This window comes from Neophocaena asiaeorientalis, unplaced genomic scaffold (genome assembly GCF_003031525.2).
Source record: "Neophocaena asiaeorientalis asiaeorientalis breed wild unplaced genomic scaffold, Neophocaena_asiaeorientalis_V1.1 scaffold223, whole genome shotgun sequence".
Lineage (NCBI taxonomy): Eukaryota > Metazoa > Chordata > Mammalia > Artiodactyla > Phocoenidae > Neophocaena > Neophocaena asiaeorientalis.
In genome coordinates, this window is record NW_020175045.1 from 2,884,847 (window position 1) to 2,911,434 (window position 26,588).

Genomic DNA, 26,588 nt, shown 5'->3' on the forward strand with positions numbered 1-26,588 from the left:
TAGTTCGATGAGGATTAGAAAATCTTTATGCCCAAATAGATTAAGACAATAAGAAAAAGGAAATTTGATGACAATCTCTAATAAATATGTATGCAAGATTCTAAAAAGAATCTTAGCAAACCATCTAGTAGCATTAAAAAATATACCACATTTTATCGCCAAATTTGGTTTTTCCCTGTAATGAAAGGGAGCTTTAACTTTGGCAGATGTATTTATGCCTTTCTCCATGGTGATCAAATAAAAGAGAAAAATCTTTGCCCATCTCAGTAGGTGAAGGAAAAGCATTTAAAAGAGATGGGGCTTCCCATCTGGTGGCGCAGTGGTTGAGAGTCCACCTGCCGATGCAGGGGACACGGGTTCGTGCCCCGGTCCGGGAAGATCCCACGTGCCGCGGAGCGGCTGGGCCCGTGAGCCGTGGCCGCTGAACCTGCGCGTCCGGAGCCTGTGCTCCGCAACGGGAGAGGCCGCAGCAGTGAGAGGCCCGTGTACCGCAAAAAAGAAAGAAAGAAAGAAACATCCATCCGTGACTAAAATCCCCAGAAACATGAAACACGATTTCCTTCACCCAGAACCTCGGCAGCACTAGTGGCGGCAAATCGTTGGAAGCACACGCAGTACTCTCACGGAACTTGAGAAACTGATTCTGGAATTTGTGCGAAAGAGCAAAGGGTCAGGAACAGCCACACGGTCTTGAAGGAGGAGCGGGTGGTGGGCGTCGGGACAGCGCTGTGGGTCATGGTGAAGTTCTGCTGTGGGTTAGATGGCGGCCCAGGGCCCAGGCAGTGAGGGCGGTAGACTCACGCCTGTGCATACCTGACACGGGGCAAAGGTGGCTCTACAAATCAGCCAGAGAAATGGCCTATTCAGCCGGTGGTGCTGGGACAACTGGTTACCCTATGGGGTGGGGGGCGGGAAAGGGCTAGTCCTTAAACAGAGGAAAAGGCACAGCACGACACAAAGGGCACACGTCCCAGAGGAGTAAGTTAGTCCATCCGACTGTAACAGCAGTAAGAACGCCGGATCACCGGAAGACAGCACAGAGAACGTGGACACAGAGGTCACACGTAAAGACATGTGCAGCACACATAACGAACGAAGGGAGGGGATCCAGAGTGAAGAATTTCTAAGGTCCAGAAAAAATGACAACCCAGTGGAGAAGTGGGCAAAAGGCGTGAACAGGCTTTCACGGGAAAGAAAACACGAGTGACCCGGTGATGCTCTATCCCGTTAGCATTCAGGAGATGCAGAAACCTCCGTGGGTACCATTTGTACACAGTAGATCGACAGAAGTGATGAAGGCTGACACGACCAAGTGTTGGCAGGGATGCAGGTCTGCAGAAACATGCGCACTTAACGGAGTATAAATTGGTATGACTGCTCTGAAAAATAATTTCAGATTCTCTAGCCACGTTGATGATGTGATACCTTTGGCCAGCAATGCCACTCCTCGGCACAGACCTGCGAGGAGCTCTTGCACCTGCTCCAGGAAGCATGGACTGGGGTGGGGTAGGGGTGCAGCCTCACCGTCCACAAGAGGAGAGGCACTAGAAATACCTCGGTTTCCGTGAACAGCAGTGAGTAAGCGCACTGTCGTGTATTCCACGGTGGGCCACAACACAGAAGTCAGGGTCAATGAAGTGCGGCCGCACGTGTCAATACGTGAACCTGTTTTTCTTAAGTCTGTCTGTTTGTCTCCAGTCCGGTACCACACGTACGCGCACACACACACATACTGCATCCACTTGCACTGGCCCGACACGCTGCTTCCCTTTGAATGGCAGGGACAGAGCCATACGCGGCAGTCCCCAAGCTGCTGGTTACATTAGTTAGATTTGGTCTTTCAGAAAGAAGACAGCTGAACTTCTAAGAAGCCGAGCCCTTAGCCAGAGAAGTAAGAGCCCTAGAGCTACTAGCCCTGAAAACCTGAAGTACGTGCAGACGCCCCACCCCCTTTCCAGGGACCACTCTTGAGACCCTCTCCCTCTGGGAGTGGAATTCCAAGAAATGATGAAGGAGCTGGTGGACTTTCCCAGGACACTCCCCATCCAATGAGAGAACGCTTTCCTGCCCTTTCTAGAAGCTGGGACACACCCACTTGCTCTCCTCCCTTAAGGAGGTCTCCTGCAGTCCTATAAAGTGTGTAACCCGCTGAAATAAGCCTGGTTGGTTCCGTCCTCCTGTCTGAGTGAGGTACAGATACACTGACTATGGTGGGTAGTCAAGGAAGGCATTACCCTGCACAAAGCTCTCAGCCTGTCCCAGAAAGGAGAGGCAGTGGGAAGGGGTGGAGACAGGCAGCTCCTCTTCTCAGGTGAAAAAGCAAAAACTCAGGGGAGGGAGCGGGGCTGAGATTTTACGTTACAGGGCGGGATGTTCTGCTGGGGTTTCAACTTCAACTAGGCTTATGCATCTGGAGCACCTTCTTAGGCCGAAGGTCAGCCTGTCGTGGCCAAATCGTCTTGTCCCTGAACTGGTCGAGACCAGTGGGTTGACCCCCCTCCGGCCGTTTCCCCATCCCCTACCTGCTCCACTCCCTGCAGCTGCTGTAAAGTCAGCTCCTTGGCCTTGATTACGTGTCAGAGGAGCCGCAGGGAGAGATCCCAGGGGCTCCAGCGCCCCCACAGCTCTCCCCTTCAGGTTTGCGAAGGCTCCTCCAAGACCCTTGCCCAGTGTTGGGCCCAGCTAGGCCCCCAGGATTGCCCGGCAGTCACCTCGTATCGTCCTCTTTCCCAACATTCATCGCCCGGGTCCGACTTCCACTAGGCTCTAAATTCCATGAGTCTGTCCGTTTCACTACTGGGTCCTTAGCTCTTGGCCCATAACAGGTGGTTGATAAACGTGTTCAGTGGATGAGTGCATCTAAGTCCTGAGTGGGCGGGGGAGGGAGTCCAGAATACAGGTGGGGTCAAGGCTGGGGTCCCTGCCGACGCTGCCTCGGAGGCACTGGGAAGGGTGAATCCTGGCCCAGGGCCTTGCCCAAGGGTTGACCTAGGAGACTGCCCCTCTCCGCCCCTTCCCTTGTTTTCATCACTGACTGAGGCATGGGCAGGGCATCTGAACACCTGGGCCCCGGTCCGGGTCTTCCATCTCCAGATTGACCCCTGCCCTTGGGCAAGGCACTTAATCCCTGTGGGTCACCACAGTTTTCTCACCTGTGAACTGAGAGGCCTGGCCCAGCTAACCTACAGGGTGCATCAGGGCTCTAAAACCCTAGTCCGTAATAAAAACCACAGGTGACCCCAATCTAATCCCCAAGCTCAAGGTTTTGAATGATTTGGAAACAGAATGATGAATTAGACACTGGACATGGCACATGTCGGGACAAAGTAGGGGGACTTAAAGCTTATAATAGGTTGTAAATAACTACCTGTTGAATGACGGAGTGTGTGAATGAATGAATGAATGAATGGTGTAAGGAAGGTGTGAAGGCAAATGGGGAAGCAGAGTCAGGTTCCAGGCAGACTGAGATCAGAAAGGCAACCTGTTTCTCAGCTCGCAGCCTAACAGTGGTGCTGCCTCTCTGCCATGAGCATTGAAATCCTCATCCTCCCATCCTGTTGCCCTCAACATCCTCCCTGAAAGGTGGGGCTAAACCGAGCTGAATCTCCTCCCCCAAGGCTCCTGGACCCCCCTCTGCCTCTGAAGCCCCAGCAAGGGTCAGGGGGAGCTGCACCCTTCCTCTGAGCTGCCTGTAAAGGTGTGGCCAGGGGGCAAGGCTAGAGGATTCCTCTGGAACCTTCCTGAAGGGTTCAACTTGCAAGTCCCTCTCCTTTTCTCCTTCTGTCACCTCACTGAGGATGAGACGAAGCGTAGACTGAGAGGGGACCAGCTGGGGAGGTGGGACGCTGCGTGGCCACATCCCGGCCCACCCAAAGCAGTGGAACCACAGAGCTGTCCGAGGATACCCTAGCGAGGCCCTGCAGCCTTATCCCGACTCCAGGGTCTCCTGAAAGGGGCTGAGGGTCTCGCCAGGGCCAGGCCAGGGTCCCAGGACTTAGCTCAAAGGGCGAACAGTGCCAGCTTCAAGTGCAGGAATCACGGGCTTCTGGTCTCCCTGTCCTGGCCCTGCCCCCTCTGGTTTTTGGTTTAATGTCAGCCCTTCTGCACAGGGAGGGGAGACGCAGGGAAAAAAAAAGAAGGAGGCGATCGGGACTTCCCAACCCAGAGCCCCTTTAAGGCAGTAATTTATGCTATACAAAGAGATCGCTGACTCCGCTGATGAAATAACAAATGCAGTGACCAAACGAATAAGACACATCGCAGCGCGTCAAGAAGGGCAGCGAGATCAGGAGGGAGGAGGACGAGTGGGGAGAGCGGGGCGGGCCCAGGCGGGGCTCCTCCGGGCAGGCTGGCAACGCCTCTCTGGAGGGGGGCCAGCTGGCTCGGGGCTGCTCTCGTTGGGTTTTCCTTCAAACGTCATGACTAGCTTGAGGACCGCCGACCGTTTCCCCAGCATCATATCCACAAAGTCTCAGTAGGAGATGGTGTCGCTGACACCGCCCGCCACCTCCGAGATCGTCTTCATCTCCGGGTGGGTCTTGGGGACCCCACGCTTCTCCATCACCCTCTTTAGAGACATCAGATCAATCTCGCCCTCACTGTTCAGGTCAAACTCCAGATACTTCTCTTTAAAGGCTGCAGGTTTTTCCGGCAGGTTCTCTTCATCACTGTACTTCTGGTCACAGAGGAGCTCCTGGTTGATCTCGGCCGGCCTCCTCTCCAGCCGGGCTTTGAGCAAACAGAGCGCTTTCCCTCCCTGGAACCTGTTGCTGAGTGCGACCGACGTGGTGAGCCCCGGGCTTCCGCCGGCTCGGGGCTTCGCGACCGCGGCCAAGGGACGAGGGGGAGGGGCGGGCGCCTGGTCCAAGCTGCGCGGCGTGTGGCGGCGGGATCGGTACGTGAATCTCAAAATCGGGTTTAAAACATCAAGTTGCAGGGCTTCCCTGGGGGCACAGTGGTTAAGAATCGGCCTGCAATGCAGGGGACATGGGTTCGAGCCCTGGTCCGGGAAGATCCCACATGCCGCGGAGCGACTAAGCCCGTATGCGACTACTACTGAACCCGCGCTCTAGAGCCCATGAGCCACAACTACTGAGCCCGCACACCTAGAGCCCGTGCTCCGCAACAAAGACCCAACACAGCCAAAAGTAAACAAATAATTTCCAAAAAACTTAAGTTGTAAAAGTATAGATGTACTGTGACATCATTTTTATGTCTAAAAATAATTTTAAAATAACTACTGTATTTATGGACACACACAAGTAGCACAATTGTAACGATAGTAAAGATTAATTCAGACTCTAGTCACCTCTGGTGGCCAGCGGATGGGAGGAGGGAGTGGTTGCAGGGGCATCATAGATTCTCAGGTGTTCGTCCTGTTATTAGACGTCGTGGTTTACATACACACTTTTATGTTATTGTGTGTGTATCAAATACTTTTCACTGAAAAAGGAAAAAGATACTGGAACTCGTCAGAGCCCAATGAGGTGGCCGATTAAAAAATGTGTATCTTAATTCTGGTTCCAGAATTCCAACCGTGGAGTAAATAAATAGTCACAGTAACTGTTTATCCAACTATGGTTTATCTCTCACACTGATTACAATGAACAATTCCAGAGAGGGTATCACATGCAGCCGAGTAGCAGGGCAGGCCGATTAGGACCTGAAGTCAAGCCTGAGTCACGACCTGAAACAAGGGCGAGTCGGGGGCTGACTTTTCCTCCTTTGATTCCCATTTTGACCCCCGGGTGGGCCCGTCCCTGCGCTTCGTGGCAGCACTGACGGTAAACCCCAGGGGAGATAGCCTGAAGACAAGGGGAAGGGGCCCCACAGAGCTGGAGAGGGTGGGAGAAATCCCAGAGGCGAGCGGGTTTCAGGAGGACACGCCCAGCGCCGTGTGTGACCGAGGCTCCCACGGAAGCGCATCAAAGACTTCAAGCCCCGAACCATCTCCCCAGTCCCAGCCCACGTGCCGGATGGAGCCCAGCGATGTGGGAAAGGCGTTGGAGTGGAACCCGTAACGGACCACTGCCTGCAGAAGGAGAGCTGGACTGTGCTGTCTGGGCCTAACCAGGTCGGTCTGCTGGAACCACAGCGGCAGTGACAAGGCAACACCCTCCGGAGTGTTGGCCAGGACCCAGGGTCTCCCGGCACAGTATGCGAGCGTCCAGCACGCAATCCCAAATTCCTCGACTCACAGAAGAAGCAGAACGAGGAAAGAGACAACCAACAGATGCCAAGCCCAAGACGACCCAGAAGGTAAGGATCAGTTAAAGGTTTTAAAGCAGCTCTTCTAACCGTCCATCGTGAGGATAAGGTGTATAATCTTGAGATGCCTGGAGACGTAGAAGTTCTCTGCAGAGAAGTAGAAACTAGAAAATATAACCAGAGGGAACGTTTATAACTGAAAGAATGCCATATCTGAAATAAAAAAAAAAATCATGGGACGGGCCCAGTAGTAGACTGGAGATGAAGGGGGAAGGGTTCAGGAAACCTGAGGTGGGTCAACAGAAATCATCGCTGTGCAGAACGGAAAACAGAAGTTTGGGGAGAAAGCGTGATCTCGAGGATGAACGGGCAACACCACAGGGTCCAACGTTCCTCTCACGGAAGTCCCAAGAGGAGAGAGAAATTGGCATAGAAAATAATACTTGAGGAAATCATGGCCCAAGCTTCCTAAATTTGGTGAAAAACTTACATTTAAAGAGCCTTGATCTATTCTTCCATTCTCTAATAGACCCAGGTGTCAAGCCTATAACTATAAAACCTTTAGAAGAAAAGATAGGAGGGAATCTTTGTGACCTCAGAGTTAGGCAGAGTTTTTTGAGAAATTGATGAATTGGACTGAATCAAAGTTAAAAACATTTGCTCTGTTCAGAGAATGAAAAGATAACTCACAGATGGGGAGAAAACATTTAGAAATCACATCTCTTAACAGCTTGTGTCCAGAATATATAAAGAACTCTCGAAACTCAACAATAAGAAAATAAACCAAATTTTAAAATGGCTAAGCTATCACAACATACATGTTTCCAAACAGGATATGCGACAGCAAATAAAATGCCCACGCAGTGAGCAAGTTAGCCCTCAGGGAGATGCAGGTTAAAATGACAGGGAGATGGCCCTACGTGCTTATCAAATGGTGACAGTAAAGCTGGCAGAACCAGGTGCCAGTGGGTGCTTAGAGCCGGGCAGCTCTTTGTCGCCAGAGGGGATGGAAAATGGCACCACCAACCGTTCTTAAACAGTTTCTTAAGCACACGATGGCCTTAAAAGCTAGTCATCCCAGGGCTTCCCTGGTGGCGCAGTGGTTGAGAGTCCGCCTGCCGACGCAGGGGACGTGGGTTCGTGCCCCGGTCCGGGAAGATCCCACGTGCCGCGGAGCGGCTGGGCCCGTGAGCCATGGCCGCTGAGCCTGCGCCTCTGGACCCTGTGCTCCGCAACGGGAGAGGCCACAACAGTGAGAGGCCCGCGTACCGCCAGAAAAAAAAAAAAAGCTAGTCATCCCATCAGAAATATCTACCCTAGAAAACCGAAAACTGGTGGTCACACAAAAATATGTACCTGAAATGTTAGGCTTCACTTTTAATTTTAATTTATCAAAGTATAGTTGATTTACAATGTTGTGTTTATTTCTGCCGTATAGCCAAGAAATTCAGTTATACACACACACACATACATATATATGTATTCCTTTTCATATGCTTTTCCATTATGGTTTATCCCAGAGTATTGAATACGGCTTCCTGTGCTATATAGTAGGACCTTGTTGTTTATCCATTCTGTATGTAATGGTTTGCATCTGCTCATCCCAAACTCCCACTCCATCCCTCCCCCACCTCCCCTCCCCCTTGGCAGCCACAAGTCTGTTCTCTGTGAGTCCGTTTTTGTTTCATGGATAAGTTCGTTTGTGTCGTGGTTTAGAGCCCACTTATAAGTGACGTCATGGTATTTGTCTTTCTGTGTCTGGCTCACTTCACTTAGGTATGGTCATCGCCAGGTGCATCCGTGTTGCTGCACGTGGCCTTATTCCGTTCTTTCCTATGGCTGACACTCCATCGTGTGTATGCACCACACCTTCTTTATCCGTTCCTCTGTGGAGCGGTTTCATTCTTAATGCCCAGACCAGAAGACCACCCACGTGTCTGTCCTTCAGCTGGTGCAAGGTGAGCGAGCCGGGGTGCGTCCACACAGTGGAGAGCGCCCTGAGCGCCAGAGAGGACACACCGACGCCACGGGCCCATCCCAGGTGCCTCGAGCTCCCCGGGGAAGCCTCCCCCGCCCTCCCCCAGCCTCCCTGGGCAGCGGTCGGCCCTCCTGCGGACGCTGGCTGCTCTGTGCGTCCATCACTGTGCTGGGAAGTGGGGCGCCAGGTGCAGCATGGGTTGGGGGAGGGGAGGCGTGCTCTGTGGAGGATTTAAAATCAATAACAAAGCTGATTAGGGTCCATCTGCCTTATCACCAGGCGCTGGCGAGTCCAGCAGCACCCCTGACACCCACTCCTTCCCGGGAGAAGTTTTCTCGTTGGCCTAAGTTCTCAACAATTCTGCCATCACGGCTGAATTTCAGTACTTATGTGTACGTTACGGGTTGAGTCGCTTCCCCCAAAAGATGTCGAAGTCCTACCCCACCGCCTGTGAACGTGCCGCGTTGAGAAGTAGGGTCTTTGTAGATGCCACGAGTTAGGCTGAGGTCATTGGGGCGGCCCTAATCCTGTACGACCAGTGTCCTTATAAGAAGGGGACACTGACGGGGGAAGAAAGCCGTGGGCAGATGGTGGCAGAGACGGGGTGACGCACCTACCGGCCCAGGAGCCCCCGGGGTCGCCAGCAAACCACCAGCAGCACGGGGAGAGGCCCAGAACAGACCCTCCCTCACGGCCTGGGGGGAAGCAGCCCTGCCGACACCTCCATCTCAGACTTGACGCCTCCAGGAGAGAGCAGGGATGCGTTTCTGCTGCTTCAGCCCCCGGCGTGAGGTCCCCTGTTGCAGCAAACTCACAGTCGGCACGGCCTCCTTCCTTAGTCTTTAATAGAAGCCGTCTTCTGCCCGAAGTCGATTCGGAAACTAGCTCCCTGGTCGCCCTTGGCCCCAGCACCCCAAAGGCCGAATTCACAGTGAGGTCGCACCGGTTTGGATCGTGGGGTCACAGTTCACATCCTCCCCTGCGGGGTGATCTTTTCTCTGTTTAAACAGCAGGTTCAGAATAAACTCTAGAAGCACAGAGGCTGCTTTTCCATCGCCGCTGTAACCAATTACCACAAAACTAGTGGCTCAAAATATATCACAGGTCCCGTGGGGAGTCCGGACTGCGTCTCACTGGGCTGAGATCAAGGGGTCGGCCGGGGTGTGCTTCCCTCCACAGGAGAGAACCCGTTTCCCGGCCTTCCTGGCTTCTAGAGGCGCCCACGTTCTTGGCTGGTGGCCCCGGCCTCCACCTTGACGGCCAGCAGCGCGGCTGGGAGGGGCGTGGGTGTGGAACGGACCTCGGCGGGGTCTTCACAGGAGAGCCAGCATCCCCTTCCCCCAAAGGCAGGGGACGCCCCAGAGTGGCCCAGTAGTGACAAGGGACAGTTCCCCCAACCTTCCCCCCACAATGAGGACAGCTGTCCTCCCAGTCATCACCGTCCTCATCGCCCCTGTGTACCCTGCCGCCCCTCGGGCCGGTCCGCCTTAAGGCCTGTCCTTCGTGATGCCCGACTCACTGCTTTTCACGTGTAGGAGGAAAGCCTGGTCCCGCCGCCGACCAGCTGTGGCAGCGCCGTGCGCGCGTGTAGGAAAGGGCGTGTTGACTCCGGCCTTCTGAGCTGAGGCCGGCTTGGACACGCCAGTCGGGAGGCCCGTTTGGACCGGTCAGCGCCGGCGTCCTAGGTTATTAAATGCCTTGGATTTCTCCCCCGCCCGTCGCACAGGTTCTTGTGGAGTTTACCTGAGCCAATTCTTGTCACACTTGGAGAACAGCGCCTGGCACGTGGAAAGGGCTCAGTAAACGTTAGCTCTTCTGTTGTCGGGTTTCTCGTGCAGGCAGCTGTCCCCAGACCCGATTCATCCTCACAGCTGGGGATTCCGGAGACGTGGAAACCCTTTTCCCAGTGTCCAGATGTCACATCTCGTGGAGGGACCAACAGGTCTTCCCTGTGCCGCGTGAACCCATCACCGCGGCCACGAGCTGGAGGCTTCTACCTGGCTGGTACTAGTTCCCATCGTCCATGCCTTTGGTGGGGACGATACCTGCAGGATCTCGCTCCAAGGAAAGGGGGGCTCTCAGACCAGAGGGAGGGCATGGAAATGATTGTTGGGCAGACCTCCCTCTCACCCTCCCTCTCTCTCCCTCTCTCTCTCTGTCTCTCTCTGTCTCTCTCTCTCTGTCTCTCTGTCTCTCTGTCTCTCTCCCTCCCCTCTCTCCTCTCTCCTCTCTCTCTCTCTGTCTCTCTCTCTCTCTGTCTCTCTCTCTGTCTCTCTCTCTCTCCTCTCTCTCTCCCTCTCTCTCTCTCTCTCTCTCTCTCTCCTCACTCCTGGCTCCTCTCTTCTCTCTCTCGCTCCTCGCTCCTCTCTCTCTCTCTCTCTCTCTCTCTCTCTCTCTCTCTCTCCTCTCTCTCGCTCCTCTCTCTCTCTCTGTGTCTCTCTGTCTCTCCATCTCTCTCTCTCCTCTCTCCTCTCATTCTCTTTGTCTCTCTCTCTGTCTCTCTCTGTCTCCTCTCTCCTCTCTCTCTCTCTGTGTCTCTCTGTCTCTCTCTCTCTCTCTCGCTCCTCGCTCCTCTCTCTCTCCTCTCTCTCTCTCTCTCTCTCACACACACGTCTTTGACACCGGGGCATATAAAAAAGACTCTTCATGAAAGGAGAACGTTATGATGTTGCCGCATCAGAAGACCTGATATTGTAGAGACGTAATTTTCCTCCGAGTTAGTCTATAAGTTCAAAGCACATCCATACAAAAGCCCAGCACGACGTCGGGAGTATGATGTGGAGATTCTGTCGTTCATCTGGAAGAGCGTATGTGTGAGAACAGCCGAGGAAAACGTGAAAACATGAAAGGACAATGAGGGGGCCCTGCCCTATGTGATATGACCGTGCGCCCCCCGCTAACTGAAACAGCATGAGCCTGGAGAGGAATAGACAGGCCGATCTACGGGGAGCTTGGGATCCAGGAACAGGTGCAAGGGCAGGCGAGCATTTACTGCTTGGTGTGGGCGGCATCTCTAGGCAGCGGCTCCAGGGTGGAATCTTCAAAAATATTGTTGAACCGGTCAACCCCTTGGAAGAAATTTTCTGAGATCCTGCTTCATATGCCAGACCAAAATAAACTCCAAAGTCTTAAAGATAAGTTAAAAACTAAAGGAAAGTATGGGGCTGTATTACACGAGGAGTGGGCTAGGATTCGTAGCGTCGTAGGAACGGCATCCGCCTTCCGTGCAGCGCGGTGGCTCCAGCTTCGTTCGCGCCGTCCTGGGACCGACCCCGCCACCCTGCTCCTCTTTGTGCAGCAGCATTTGGGTCTCTGGTGACATCACAGTTTGTCCCTTCATCTACTGAGGGATGTTTGGGGTGTTTGCACTTTGGGCTGCTGTGAATATTCTTGTAAAAATAATGGAATCTATAAAGAAAACGGTTGATGTATTTTGCTAAGTAAGCCTTCAAAACTTAAGTCAAAATAAACCTACACACGTGGTCACGTAAATTGGTGCAGCTTTTGGGTGGGTGGGTAGGGCCGATGCTGTAGGTGCCCTACCCAGATCCCCCTGGTCCCTCCTGTCTACCTGTCTGTGTCACAGCCACTGCAGGGGGTGATGCTAAATCCCACACCTGTGACCTTCTCTGGAGGATCGCCCCGGGGACCCTGGGGCTGCTGGGACTTACACTCCCCACCCCCTGCAGTGGCTGTGGCCAGTCCCTAAGGGATTCAGGGCCCAAACTCCCTGCTCCGTGTCACGAGACGGGACAGATCCTCCGATACCATTTATGCTTCCGGGCTCCCACGGGTCAGGCTGGGCTGCATTTGGGGTGAAACCGCGTCCCCGTCTAACTGCCTCCACTGCCCCGCCTGCTGCCCTCAGGCTCCTCCTGGGAACGTCCTTTATGACTTGCCGAGAATTCCTACTTCTGGCTCTGCTTCTAGAAACCGACCTAAAACTGTTAGTCCCAGACATGGCCCTGCAGGCTTGAAGGACGAGGTGCTGAACTTGGATCACCCACTGGGCAGATGACAAGGAGGCCTCCCTCCCTGGTTGCAGGTAGAGGGTTGGTCTCCAGGACACTTCAGCCACGCAGCTACCAAGGCCTCTCTCTGCAGGGGCACGGCACGGGGCACATGGGGAGACGGGCGATGTCACCGGGTGTGGGGAGTGCAGGGGTCATGATAATTATCTGGTCTGTGGACAGAAGCCAGAGGGCCAGCGGTGGCAAGGAGTGGGCAGTGGGCTTCGGTGCAAGAATAGAGGAGCTTCTATCTGCAGCCTCGGCCGCCGTGCGGTGCTGTTTTCCCAGCAAGTAGAAGCAGGTTTGGACACACAGTGGAGCAAGTAGGAGGGCCCCCAGTCACATCTCGGGACCCATGTGGGTGATGTGTGCTTTCCCTCCCACGACTCTTGGCTCTGTGGGTCAACAGACCCCGGTTCCCAGGGGCGAGATGCTTCCACTGGGGGCCACGACAGGAGTCCCAGCAAACTTAAGCTGTGGCCGCTGCCCCACTTCAGAAGGATGCCTTTCAGGAGGACGGGAGCAGGTGAAGAGCGGGCAGCACGCTGGGAAGAGGGATCGAGCGCGATCAGCGCGAGAACGTAAGCCTGCCGCTGCGTGACGGAGACACAGGGAGGCGACTGACGCCCGGGGGGTCTCTGGGGTGTCTCTTCACCGCTCACACCACGAAGTCCAGCTTTAATGTAAATGAGAAGATGAAGCAACATTGGCCTGATAACCTATCGTGACCAGAGACTCGGACCACTCGGTGGTGAGGGTCTGCATTACCCACCGGGGGAGCCATCTGGACCCGCGTAAGTGCTGGATGAGGCCACGGGGAAGCCAGAACAGGTAGTAGACGGAGAAGAGGATGAGGGTCCCTCACAGGCTTGGGAACACCTGCACCAGTGGGGACTAAAGTTCACCTTGAGTCAGAACCCTTCAAATCCAGGAGAGGCCGTGATGAGATAGAATAACTCGAACGCGAGAGACAAACGCGTGTGGACGGTGCAAGGGGCGACCTGTGCCAGAGGCTGCTGGTCCCGCCCGGATGCTGCGGGCTCACTCGTGCCCACCTGTCGCACCCACAGCCTTCCCTGCAGGCTCGCCCTGCGGTGAGCTGCACCGCCTCGCTCGGGAGCGCTTCGGAGGGTGCCCGTCCCTCTGGGGCAGCTGGTGACTAGTGACCGACTGATGTGGGTGAAAAAGCCTCACTCCTTTGCCTCAAGACAGAACAAACTCCTTGGCAGCCATTCTCAGCTAAAATTCTGGGAAAGAAGGAAGTCCAACAAAAAATGACTTGAGTGGCTTCTTCCTCAAGTTTCTCAAGGATGGTTGATGGATAGTACCATTCTAGATGCCTGGGGGAGAAGATAATTCATTATACGGGGCACGTCTTGGGCTAAAGCCCAGAGAGATTCACAGATTATGTTAGTTTAAGAAGCAAAGCTAGGGGCTTCCCTGGTGGCGCAGTGGTTGAGAGTCCGCCTGCCAATGCAGGGGACACGGGTTCGTGGCCCGGTCCGGGAAGATTCCATGTGCTGCAGAGCGGCTGGGCCGGTGAGCCATGGCCGCTGAGCCTGCGCGTCCGGAGCCTGTGCTCCGCAACGGGAGAGGCCACAACAGTGAGAGGCCCGTGTACCGCAAAAAAAAAAGAAGCAAAGCTAGGTCTTCCCTGGTGGCACAGTGGTTAAGAATCTGCCTGGCAACGCAGGGGACACGGGTTCGAGCCCTGGTCTGGGAAGATCCCACATGCCGCGGAGCAACTAAGCCCGTGTGCCACAGCTACCAAAGCCCACACGCCTAGAGCCCAAGAGCCACAGCTACTGAGCCCACACGCCACAACTACTGAAGCCCGCGCGCCTAGAACCCGTGCTCTGCAACAAGAGAAGCCACCGCAATGAGAAGCCCGTGCACCTCAACGAAGAGTAGACCCTGCTCGCCACAACTAGAGAAAGCCCGCGCAGAGAAACAAAGACCCAACACAGCCAAATCAATTAAATAAAAAATAATTTTTTTTTTTTAAAAAAGCAAAGCTACTGGGAGACCGTCCTTCATGTTTGGAAGTTTAGTCCTGGGAGAGGACGAACCCCAAAGACTTTGGGTTTAGGGACACCAGGCACAGCTGAAGGTAAGGACATTATATTAAAAACAGATTTAAAAACGAAACGGATTAAGCGAAAGTTCCCATAAAAAGCAGTCAGACTCCTGGCGCCCTTCTCTCACTGTCTCCCAGATGTGGGCACTCAGGAGATTAGAGGGAAATGTCTTGGAGAAACCGGCCCAAGATAAAAGATTTATGTATAGGCAGTTGGTGTCTTGCAGCAAAAATGTCCTGCCAGGTTATCCTCTGTGGCCCCCAAATTGGCAAACCCTGCCTAGGCACAACAGATCCCAATGAGTTTGCTGAGCTGTCACTCTTAAACGTAAATAGCCAAGACCCACCGGCTGTAGGAGGAATTACGTAATGGCAAAAACTAAAGCAAACAGCAAAGGGACCCATTTAAAATTAAAATCATACCTCATATTTTCAGAAAGTTCAGAAAGATATTTTTTCGGTGCAGCTAGGTAGGCTATATCAACTGTTATGGGCAGCCTGTTTATTTAGAGTCAGCGTCTATGCGTCTATGAGTGGGCTGTAAGTTTTTTGATTGGCCAATTCCATACTACTCTAGTCATTGAGGATTCTGAATATCACTGCTTTTGTATGCTAAAAAACAAAAACAAAAGCTTTCAAAGAACAAAAGTGACACACACAATAAAAAAGTTATTTGTCATCCCAAGAACCAGAACAGTCATAACTTGATGAGAAAAGACAACCAACGACACCAGCGCCAAGGTGACTCAGATGTTGGAATCACCTGATGGATTGCAAAGCAGCAATCGTAAGGCATGCTTCAACAAGCAGTGATGAATATGGACCCTTGAAGCAAGTGAAAAAGAAAATCTCAGCTAAGAAATAGAAGATATAAAAAAAAAATCAAGTGGAAATTATAGAACTGAAAATTCAAGAACAAAAACTAAAATTCACTGGACAAGCTGAAGAGTAGTTTGGAGACAACAGAAAAAAGAATCAGTAAACTTAAAGACGTATCGTGAAATTATCCAATCTGAACAACAGAGAGGAAATAAGCTGGAAATAAATGAATATACTCTTAGGAATCTGTGGAACAATAACAAAAGATCTAATATTTGTGTCATCAGAGTCCCAGAAAAAGAGGAGAGTGTGGGGCAGAAAAAAAATTATTAAAATATAATTGGCATTATATTAGTTTCAGGTGTACAATATGATTCTATATATATAGCAAAGAGATCACCACACATAGTTACAAGCTTCTTTTTTTCTTGTGATGAGAACTTTTAAGATTACTCTCTAAGCAATTTCAAATATATAACAGAGCATTATTAACTATAGTCACCATGCTGTACATTACATCCCCAGGACTTATTTATTTTATAACTGGAAGTTTGTATTTTTTACCCTCTTCACCTGTCTCCCCGATCCCCTCCCAGCCTCCATCAATTTGTTCTCTGTATCTATGAGCTCATTTTTGTTTGTTTGTGTTATTTTTTAGATTCCACATGTAAGAGATCATGAGGTATTTGTCTTTCTCTGTCTGGCTCATTTCACTTAGCATAATGACCTCAAGATCCATCCATTTTGCTGCAGATGGCAAGACTTCCTTCTTTTTTAATGGCTGAATAATATTCCATTATGTATATAATATTCCATTATATATATACCGACACACATATACGTGGAGTCCTTGCTTTATCCATTCATCTATCAATGAACACTTAGGTTGCTTCCATGTCTTGACTACTGTAAATAATGCTGCAATGAACGTGGTGGATATATCTTTCTGAGTTTTCGTTTTATTTGGATACGTATCCAGAAGTGGGATTGCTGGATCATACGGTAGTCTTATTTTCAGTTTTTTGAGGAATCTCCATACTGTTTTCCATGGTGGCTGCACCAATTTACATTCCCACCAACAGTGCACGAGGGTTCCATTTTCTCCACACCCTCACCAAAACTTATCTCTTGTCTTTTTGATGATAGCCATTCTGACAGGTGTGAGGTGACATCTCGTGGTTTTGTTTCTTGGGGGGTTTTTTGCTACTGAGTTGTATGAGTCCTTTATTTATTTTGGATATTGCCTGCTTATCGGATATATGATTTGCACTCTTTTCTCCCATTTGATAGGTTGCCTTCTCATTTTGTTGATGATTTCCTTAGCCATGCAGAGGCTTTTTAGTTTGATGTAGTCATGCTTGTTTATTTTTGCCTTTATTGCCCTTGCTTATGGTGTCAAATACAAAAAATCTTCATCAAGACCTATGTCAAGAAACTTAACACATTTTCTTCTAGGAATTTTATGGCTTCAGGTCTTACATACAAGTCTTTGATCCATTTTGAGTTGGCTTTTGTGTATGGTGTAAGATAGTGATTCAGTTTCTTTTTCTTTTTGTATGAGGTGACCCAGTTTTTCCAGCACCATTTATTGAGGACACTGTCCTTTCCCCATTGTATATTCTTGGCTCCTTTGTCATAAATTGACCATATATGTGTGGGTTTATTTCCTGGCTCTCTGTTCTGTTCTATTGATCTAGGTATCTGTTTTTATGTCAATACCATGATGTTTTGATTAATATAGCTTTGTATATAGTTTGAAATCAGGAAACCTGATGCCTACAGCTTTCCTCTTGTTATTCAAGATTGCTTTGGCTATTTGGGGTTCTACTATGGTTCCATACAAATTTAGGATTTTTTGTTCTATTTCTGTGAAAAATACTATTGAAATTTTGATAGGGACTGCATTGAACCTGTAGATCACTTTGGGTATTATGGACATTTTAACAATATTGATTCTTCCAATCTATGAGCATGGAATATTTTTCTGTTTATTTGTCTTGAATTTATTTTATCAGTGTCTTAAAGCTTTACAGTATACACGTCTTTCACCCCCTTGGTTAAGTTTATTCCTGGGTATTCTTTTTGATGCAATTGTAAACGGAATTGGTTTCCTTTATTAGTGTATACAAACACAACAGATTTCTGTATCTTGCAACTTTATCTAATTTGTGTATTAGATCTAAGAGTTTTTCTTGGAGTCTTTAGGGTTTTGTACATATAACATGTCATCTGCAAATAGTGACAGTTTTACTTCTTCCTTACAAATGGTGTGCCTTTTGTTTCTTTTTCTTGCCTAATTGCTCTGTCTAGGACTTCTAATGCTATTTTGAATAAAAGTAGCAGGAGTGGGCATCCTTGTCTTCTTCCTGATCTCAGAGGAAATCTTTCAGCTTCTCAACATTGAGTATGATGTTAGCTGTGGGCTTGTCATGTATGGCCTTTATTATGTGGGGGTCTGTTCCCTCTATACCCACTTTGTTGAGAGTTTTGATCATAAATTGCTATTGAATTTTGTCAAATGTGTTTTCTGCATCTATTGAGATGATCATATGAATTTTATTTTTTATTTTGGTGATGTGGTGTATTATGCTGATTGATTTGCAAATGTTGAACCACCCTTGCATCCCTGGAATAAATCCCACTTTATCGTAGTATATGATCCTTTTAATGTATTGTTGAATTCAGCTTGCTAGTATTTTGTTGAGGATTTTTGCATCTATTTCATCAGAAATATTGGCCTGTAGTTTTCTTGTGGCATTCCTGTCTGGTTTTGTTATCAGAGTAATGCTGGTCTTATGAGTTTGGAAGTGTTTCCTCCTCTTCAATTTTCTGCAAGAGTTTGAGAAGGATAGATGTTAAATCTTTTTGAATGTTTGGTAAAATTCACCAATGAAGTCATCTGGTGCTGGATTTTTGTTTGTTGGGAGATCTTTGATTACTGATCCAATCTCTAGTAGTAATTAGTTTGTTCGGATTTTCTATTCCTTCGTGATTCAGTCTTGGTAGGGTATATGTTTTTAGGAATTTATCCATTTCTTTTAGGTTGTCCAACTTGTTGGAGTATAATTGCTCATAGTAGTCTTTTATGATCCTTTGAATTTCTGTGATATCACTCTTAACGTCTCTTTTTAATTTTTGATTTTATTTATTTGAGTCCTCTCTTTTCCTTGGTGAGTCTAGCTAATGGTTGGCCAATTTTGTATATCTTTTTAAAAATCCAGCTTTTAGTTTCATTGATCTTTTCTATTGTCTTTTTTGTCTCTGCTTTATTTATTTCTGCTCTGATCTCTGTTATTTCCTTCCTACTACTAACTTTGGGCTTTGTTATTCTTTTCTAGCTCTTTGAGGTGTAAACTTAGGTGGTATATTTGAGATTTTTCTTGTTTCTTGATGTAAGCATTTATCACTATGACCTTCCTTCTTAGAACCGCTTTTGCTATATCCCATAAGTTTTGGTATGTTGTATTTTCATTTGTCTCAAGGTATTTAAATTTTTTCTTTTTATTTCTTCTTTGACTCATTTGTTGTTTAATCTCCACATATTTGTGATTTTTATAGTTTTCTTCTTGTAACCGATCTCTCAGTTTTATATCGTTGTGGTAGGAAAATATACTCGATCTGATTTCAATTTATTGTCTTAACTTTATTAAGACTTGTTTTGTGGCTTAACATATGATCTATCCAGGAAAATGTTCCATGCGTACTTGAGGAGACTGTATATTCTATTGCTTTTGGATGGAATTTTCTATATACGTACAAGTCCATCTGGTCTAACATGTTATATAAGGCCAATGGTTATTGATTTTCTGGCTGGATGATCTCTCCCTGGGTGGAAGTGAATTGTTAACATTCTGTACTATTCTTGTTGTCTCTTTCTCCCTTTAGATTTGTTACTATTTGCTTTAGAAATTTAGGTGCTGCTATACTGGGCGCATAAATATTTACAAATAAATTCTCTTGTTGAAGTGACCCCTTTATCATCATGTAATAATCTTTTTTTGTCTCTCATATACAACCTTTGTCTTAAAGTTTATTTTGCCTAACTATCCCAGATTTCTTTTGGTTTCCATTTGCATAGTGTATCATTTTCCACCCCTTCACTTTCAGTCGCTGTGTATGCTTACATCTGAAGTGAGTATCTTGTAGGCAGCATACAGGTGTGTCTTATTTTTCTATCCATTCAGCCACTCTGTTTTTTTGACTGGTCTATTTACGTTTAAAGTAGTTATTGATAGGTATATACTTATATCATTTTTGTTAATTGTTTTCTGGCTGCTTTCTAGTTACTCTGTTCCTTTCTTCTTCTCTTGCTCTCTTGTGTATCTACCATATGTTTTCGCTTGTTGTTACCATGGGGCTTACATAAAACAACTTATATTTATAACGGTCTATTTTAAGTTGATAACAACTTAAGTTTGAATGCATTCTGAAGCTCTGCATTTTCACTTCCCCTCACCACCATGCTTTATATTTTTGATGTCACAATTTACATCCTTTAATCTCGTGTGTCCTTTGACAAATTATTGTGGTTATAGTTGTTTTTACTTCTTTTGTATCTTAGCCTTCATACTAGCTTTAGAAGTGATTAACCCACTGCATTTCCAGCATTAGCTTATTCTGAAGTTTACTGTATAGTTACCTTTACCAGTGGGATTTGCGCTTCCATATGTTTCCTGTTACTAATTACTGCCCTTTCGTTTCTGCTTAAAGACGTCCTTTTCACATTTCTCTTAAGACTGGTCTAGTGGTGGTGATCTTTTTTAGCTTTTTTCTTTATCTCTTCTTCAATTTTGAATGACAGCTTTCCAGGTGGAGTATTATTAGTTGGAGAGTTTTTCCTTTCAGTACTTTGAATATATCATGCCACGCCCTTCTGGCCTGCAAAGTTTCTGTCAAGAAATCTGCTTATGGGCTTATGACTATTGACAGCGTAACAAGTTGTTTTTCTCTTGCTGTTTTTAAGATTCTCTTTGTCTTTAACTTTTGACATTTTAATTATAACGTGTCTTGCTGTGGGTCTCATCTTATTTGGAACTTTTCGGGATTCCTGGGTCTGGATGACTGTTTCCTTCCCCGGGTTAGGAAATTTATAGCCATTATTTCTTTGAATAAGTTCTCCACCTCTTTCTCTCCCTTCTCCTTCTGGGACCCCAACAGTTGAATGTTGGTCTGCTTGACGTTGTCCCGTTAGTCCCTTAAGCTATCTTTACTCTTCCATATCCTTTTTTTCTTTTTGCCACTGTGATTGGGTGAGTTTCACTGCTTTGTCTTCAAGTTCACTGAGCCTTTCTTCTGCTTCATCTAGTCTTCTGTTGAACTCCTGGACTGTAGTTTTCAGTTCAGTTATTGTATTCTTCAGTTCTGTGACTCCTGTTTGGTACTTCCTTACATTTCCTGTCTCTCTGTTGAAGTTCTCACTTTGTTCATCCATTCTTCTCCTGAGTTTGATGACAATCTTTTTTTTTTTTTTTTAACCAGGGAAGCCCTGATGAGCATCTTTATGACTGTTATTTTGAACTCTTTTGAGGTAAATCACTTATCTCTGTTTCATTAAGGTCTTTTTCTGAGGTTTTATCTCGTTCTTTCATCTGGAACTTCTTTTTCTGTTTCTTCATTTTACTTGACTCTTTGAGTTGATTTCCATGCATTAGCTACAGACTGGGATAAAATGTTTGCCAACCACATATCTGATAAGGTCTTGTATCTAGAAAATGTAAAGGGCTCTCAAAACTCAACAGTAAATACAAAACATTCAGAACACAGGTAAAAGATGAGGACATATCAAAGAAGAGACACGGATGGCAAGTCAGCACACAAAAAAGATGTTCAACAACATTAGACATGAGAGAAATATAAATTAAAACCATAATGAGGTATCAATACACACCATTACAACAACCAAAGTAAAAACTAGCAATAACACCAAATGTTACTGAGGGTGTGGAGAAATTACCTCTCGCATCCACTGCGGGAGGGAATGTGAAAAGGTGCAGTCGCTCTGAAAAAACAGTTGAGCGGTTCCTTACCCAGCCCAGCAATTGTACTCCTGAGCATTTATCCCAGAGAAATGAGAACCTAAGTTCACACCAAAACCTGTATGAGGATTTTCGTAGTAGCTTTATTTGTAATAGCCCCAAACCAGAAACAGCCTAGATGTCCTTCAACGAGTGAGTGGCAAACCAACTCTGGCACATCATCTATACAATGGAATACACCCAGCAATGCAAAGAAACAAACAATTGACCCAGTAACAACTTGGTCGGATCTCAAGGAAATTATTCTGAGTGAAAAAAGCCAATATCAAACGGTTACATAGTGTATGATTTCATTTATACAATATTCTCAAAAGGACAGGGCTGGAGAACAATTAGTGGTGCCAGGGGACAGGGATGGTGTTGGGTGTGGGGTGACTTACAGGGCAGTGCGAGGGAGGTCTTTGTAGTGGCGGGTCAGCTCTGTATCTTGGTTGTGGTGGTGGTTACCCAAATCTATACGCACGGGGTAAATCTGCAAAGACCTCACACGTACATAAATGAGTGTGTGTGAAAGCTGGTGGAGACCCAGTAAGATCTGTAGTGGAGTTAACATACTTGTACCGACAGACAAAACAGCTTCCTGGTTTTGATGCTGTGCTACAGGTGTATGAGATGTCACCACTGGAAGAGGGTGGGTGACTCTATGCACTGGTTTGTTTTGTTTTTTGACTTCCTGTGACTCTATAATTATTTCAAATTAAACAAAACCCAAAAAATCTCCCGGAAGGTAGAACCAAAAGGCAATGCGGTGGATTCAGAAAAGATGCCAAGGATGCAGTGGTCAAAGGAGGAAACCCCTCAAGGTTGCCATGACCCCCAGCACCTGCATCAGTTCCATATACCGTCCTCTCTCCCTCACAGTGGACAGACTGTCCATGGTGCTAGCCAAGACCATCCTTCCATTAAGCAGTAAGCCTCACCCATTTTTTAAATATACTTAAAAAAAATTTTTATTGGAGTAGAGTTGATTTGCATTGTTGTGTTAATTTCTTCTGTACAGCAAAGTGAGTCAGTTATACATATATATATTCTTTTTCATATTCTTTTCCATGCTGGTTTATCCCAGGATACTGAATATAGTTCCCTGTGCTCTACAGTAGGACCTTGTTTATTCATTCTATATATAATAGTTTGCATCTGCTCATCCCAAACTCCCAGTCCCTCCCTCCCCCACCTCCCTTCCCCCTTGGCAACCACAAATTGGTTCTCTGTGTCTGTGAGTCTGTCTCTGTTCTGTAGATAAGTTTGTTTGTGTCATATTTTAGACTCCACATAGAAGTGAAATCGTACGATATCTGTCTTTCTGTTTCCGACTTACTTGCTTAGTATGATCTCTAGGTCCATCCATGTTGCTGCAAAAGGCAGTATTTCGTTCTTTTTAATAGCGGAGGAATATTCCATTGTATATATGTCCCTCATCTTCTTTATCCATTCGTTCATCTGTCAATAGACATTTAGGTTGTTTCCGTGTCTTGGCTATTGTGAAATAGGGCTGCAGTGAACACAGGGGTGCGTGTGTCTTTTTGAATTAGAGTTTTGTCTGGATATATGCCCAGGAGTGAGATTGCAGGATCCTACGGTAGCTCTATTTTTAGTTTTCTGAGGAACCTCCGTACTGTTCTCCATAGTGGCTGCAGATTTACCCTCTCACCCACAGTGCGGGAGGGGGCTCCCTGTTCTCCACCCCATCCTCAGCGTGTGTTATTTATGGACTTTTTAACGATGGCCATTCTGACCCGTGAACCCCACCCCTTCTTATTCGGACATGTTCTGGTCACTTCCTGTCTCCAGTGCATCATCAGTGCTTTCTTCCCTGCTGGATCCACAGACAAACTGTCGTGTCTCCCACCTCTTGGCACCGTACCCGCCACCCCTCCATCGCATAGCGGCTCCACAGTAAGATCTGCTGTTACAGAAAGGAGAGAGATGCTTCTTTGCACACCTGGTTATTGCATGTACATTTCCAGCCTGCTGCACTATAGAGAGAGAGGGCTGGAAGTACAGATACCGTGATTATCTTGGGGTGGTGAGATCGAGTGACCTCTCTTTTCTTCTTTATGTGTAGCTGTTTTCTAAAGTTTATGTTGTAAAAGTGTTGCTTTTGAGTTAAGGGAAAGTTACTATTCTATAAAACTCCATCAGTGCCCCCACGACCCACCGCCCAACTCTAATTCCTTTACGCTTACAAGGCGGGCACCCGAGCCTGACCCAACCGACCCCCTGGGCCTGCAGCCCCGCCACGGCCCCAGCTCTGACCGCCAGGGGCGCCTACCTGCCCCTTGGGCGGGGGCTAGAGTGGTCCCTGCGGGTCCCTTGGGAAGGAAGCCCAAGGGGGCCTGCTCCCCCCACATCCAACGTGCCAACTCCTACTTGCCCGTCAAGGTCTTGAGCACTGGCCTCCCCCGGGAGATTCCTGCTCCACGAGGGATATCACAGCCCTGCCTCTGCTCCCCAGTGCTTGGTCAGTGCGCGGTGGATTATCAGGTCAGTGACTGCGTCTTCCAGCAGCCCTCAGGCCAGGCCTCCCCTATTGGCCCCTCCATGCCTTTCCTGCCCCCTTTTCACCCCCTCCCTCCCTCCCTCTGTTCTGACGTGTATGGAGTTCATCACTGGCCTCTCTGCATCCTGGTTTTCTGGCCGTTCAGCCCAGGGGGAGCCCCGCAGGAGACGGCAGGGGGGACAGGGGTTGGGCCCGCGTCCCCAGCTCCCTCTGTGGGGTCGCCTCGGGCTGGCGGCCCCCCACTGGAGGCCCCTCCTCGGGGCCCTGGTGGGCTCTCTGCACAGCTGCTCCTCCCAGCATCTCCCCTCGTCCCAGGGGGCTGCTGCTGACCCCCGGGGTCCCCTACACCCTCTCTCCGGAAATGGTCCTTTTAGGCAAACCCCCTTGAATAACTCTATTTGGAGCATCACCTCTTTCCTGTTGGGACTGTGACTCTCGGAGGCGGGGACAGGTTTGTTGATGTCTCCAGGATGTCTGGTACACAGCAGGTGCTCTGTAACTGTGTGTTGAATGAATGCATGAATGAAACCTCAGGACCACGTCTTGGGTTTTCTGCTGTTTGTGCTCTGTGGTCCCCTCTAGAGGGAGGACGTGTGAGGCTCGGCCACGCATTTGGCCTCTGTTCTCAGATGGTCCTGATTCTTCTCCCCACCCTGTGTCCCCGCCCTTTGCCCCTGTGGATGGAGTGGCCTGTCTGCACCTTGACTTTGAGCTCAGCCATGTGACTTACTCTGACCATGGGGGGCTTGCTCTCTTGGCCATCACCTGGGCCAGTGTGTGGAGGACGAGGGCCTCAGTCCTCCCAGCACCCCCCAGATACATGGATGGGCTGACCAAGATCAGCAGAACTGCCCCGGTCATGTGAGCAATAACGTGTGTATGGTGGTTGTTTGTTACACGGCGCTGTCGGACCGACAGAGGTGACAGATACAACCCCACGTGCCATTCGGGGACCCAGTGCGGTACGGGGGGGACAGGTGCAGCATCCCCACTGAGAGGCAGAGAGGTCAGCGGCCTTCTGGGGTCGTGCGGTCACAGGTGGCAGAGCCTGCTTTGGGCCCATGCTTTCGGCTTCCACATGCCACATTTCACAGACCTACGAGAGCTGCCCGTGGGGAAGCTGGGCCCTGGCCCCAGCACAGGGCGTGACTCGCTCTGGCAGACCTTCATTCTGGGCTCTGAGCTCACTTCTGAGCCCACAAGGCTGCTGACCTCTCTCCACTTTGTAGTGTCCACCCACCATCCTCACCGCGGCTTCCTTTTTCCAGACCAAACACCCCTTCTAGGAAGCCTTCCAGGCTCTTCCCAGGCAGGGGTTCCCATCCTTCCCCGGGCCTCCTGGGCCCTGCGCCTCCCAGAGCTGCCTCTGCTTCCAGTGCCCTTCTGGCCCGTGAGCCTCTCCAGACTTGGGGCAGCGTCGACCCCTCCCTGGGCTTCAGTAGGGCTTAGCACAGAGCCCCGCACACAGTAGGGGATCAGTAAGCGCGTACGTCCTGTGCGTCTACTCTTGCCAACTCCACTGTGACCACCTTCGAGCAAGGGCACAGTGACATACAGGTCTGTGCCCTGGGACTGGCCCAGCGTCCAGCAGTGGGAGCCACATCTGTCCAACCCGGGGTGTCCCTGGGACCCCTGCTCGGGGCAGGGCTCTCGGTAGTGACGTGTCCCTCCCCGATGCCTGGCCAGCTGGCGCCTCCGTCCTGTGGCCGTCGTTCTCTGGTTCCCTATAGCCAGTGCTATCTCCTCAGTGACAGGGAACAGCAGCTGAGGCCTGACCCCACTTTTGTCCCACGGCCAGGACTGTCACCACTTACTGCGTGACCTTGGGCGAGGCAGGCCCCTCTCTGCGCCTCCAGCCCCGGGGACTGCCTCCCCTGCCTGCCCGCGCTGCCCTGGGCACGGCCTCGTGGTCTCCAGCCCCCTCACGTGTAACGGTGGCCCTGCACTGTCACCCCCATGGCCGGAGCCAGGGGAGCCCGGGGCCTGTCGGGTCGGGGGGCAGCGTCCTCAGAAGTGGCCCACTCTGGAGGGGCTCAGTCGAGGGGCCCCACATGCAGGACCTTGACGGGGTCACCTGGGTGCAGAGGCCAGGACGGCGGCCAGCCCGCAAGAGACAGACCCGCCGTGGCCCGGCACCGGCTACCGCACAGGCTCTAAAGGTGCCTAAAGTGAGATCGCCAGGGAGGGAAGGCGGGGCGGAGCAGTCTGTCAGCAGGGGCGTGCAAGGAGGGCTGCTGACCCGCCGCTTCCAGCCCTGCCCCCTTCTTCCCTCTCTGCCCCCCCATGCCTGAACCCCGCTTCCATCCTCTGCTCCGGGTCTGGCCGCTCTCCGGCTCCCCATTGCTTCCGGGCTCAGTCCCAGCTCCCACTCGTGCCTGACCAGGTCTTTGTCAGAGACAGACTGGGCGTGGGTTTGCCCTGGACTGGGGTGGGGGGGGGTAGGAAGGAGAGGAGAGCCCCTACCCCTGCGAGGTAGAGAGCTCGGATGGAAGATCTGACGCGTCCAGCGGGAGGGTCAGTGGCGGGTCACCTGTTCCCTGCGGGGCCCGCCTTGGAGAAGGTGCTTCCGCAGGACGCAGGACTGGGGTGGGTGCAGGTCCTCCACTGTGCTGACAGGTGGCCTCAAGGTCCAGAAATGGTTTCTCACCCTAAAAGCCTTGCTCTGGCTCCTGAGGGAGGGTACCTGTGGCAGCACTGCTCTGGATGGAGCCACCGAGGGGGACCCTCCGTGAGCTCGGGGTCGGGGTCCGGGCTTCTCGGGAGATTCTGAACCTGGCGCTGTTCATACCTGCGCTCAAACCCCTCCCCCCGAATTCGGGGCCTGCGGCGTCGGGATCTCAGGGCACTTTCCCTGTAGTGGGGGCTCCAGCCACGGGAGGGGCCCCTCCAACCCACTCGAGCTCGCCCCACTCACACGCAAACCCCACCATCCATACACAGCCGTCAGCTTGCCGGGTGTGTG

The 26,588-nt window shown here is 49.9% G+C and overlaps 1 pseudogene; it reads right to left on the reverse strand.

The window, feature by feature from the left end:
• Nucleotides 1–4,285: 4,285 nt before the first annotated feature.
• LOC112412048 (allograft inflammatory factor 1-like pseudogene) lies at nucleotides 4,286–12,979 on the reverse strand (annotated as a pseudogene).
• Between the last annotated feature and the right edge of the window lie 13,609 nt (nucleotides 12,980–26,588).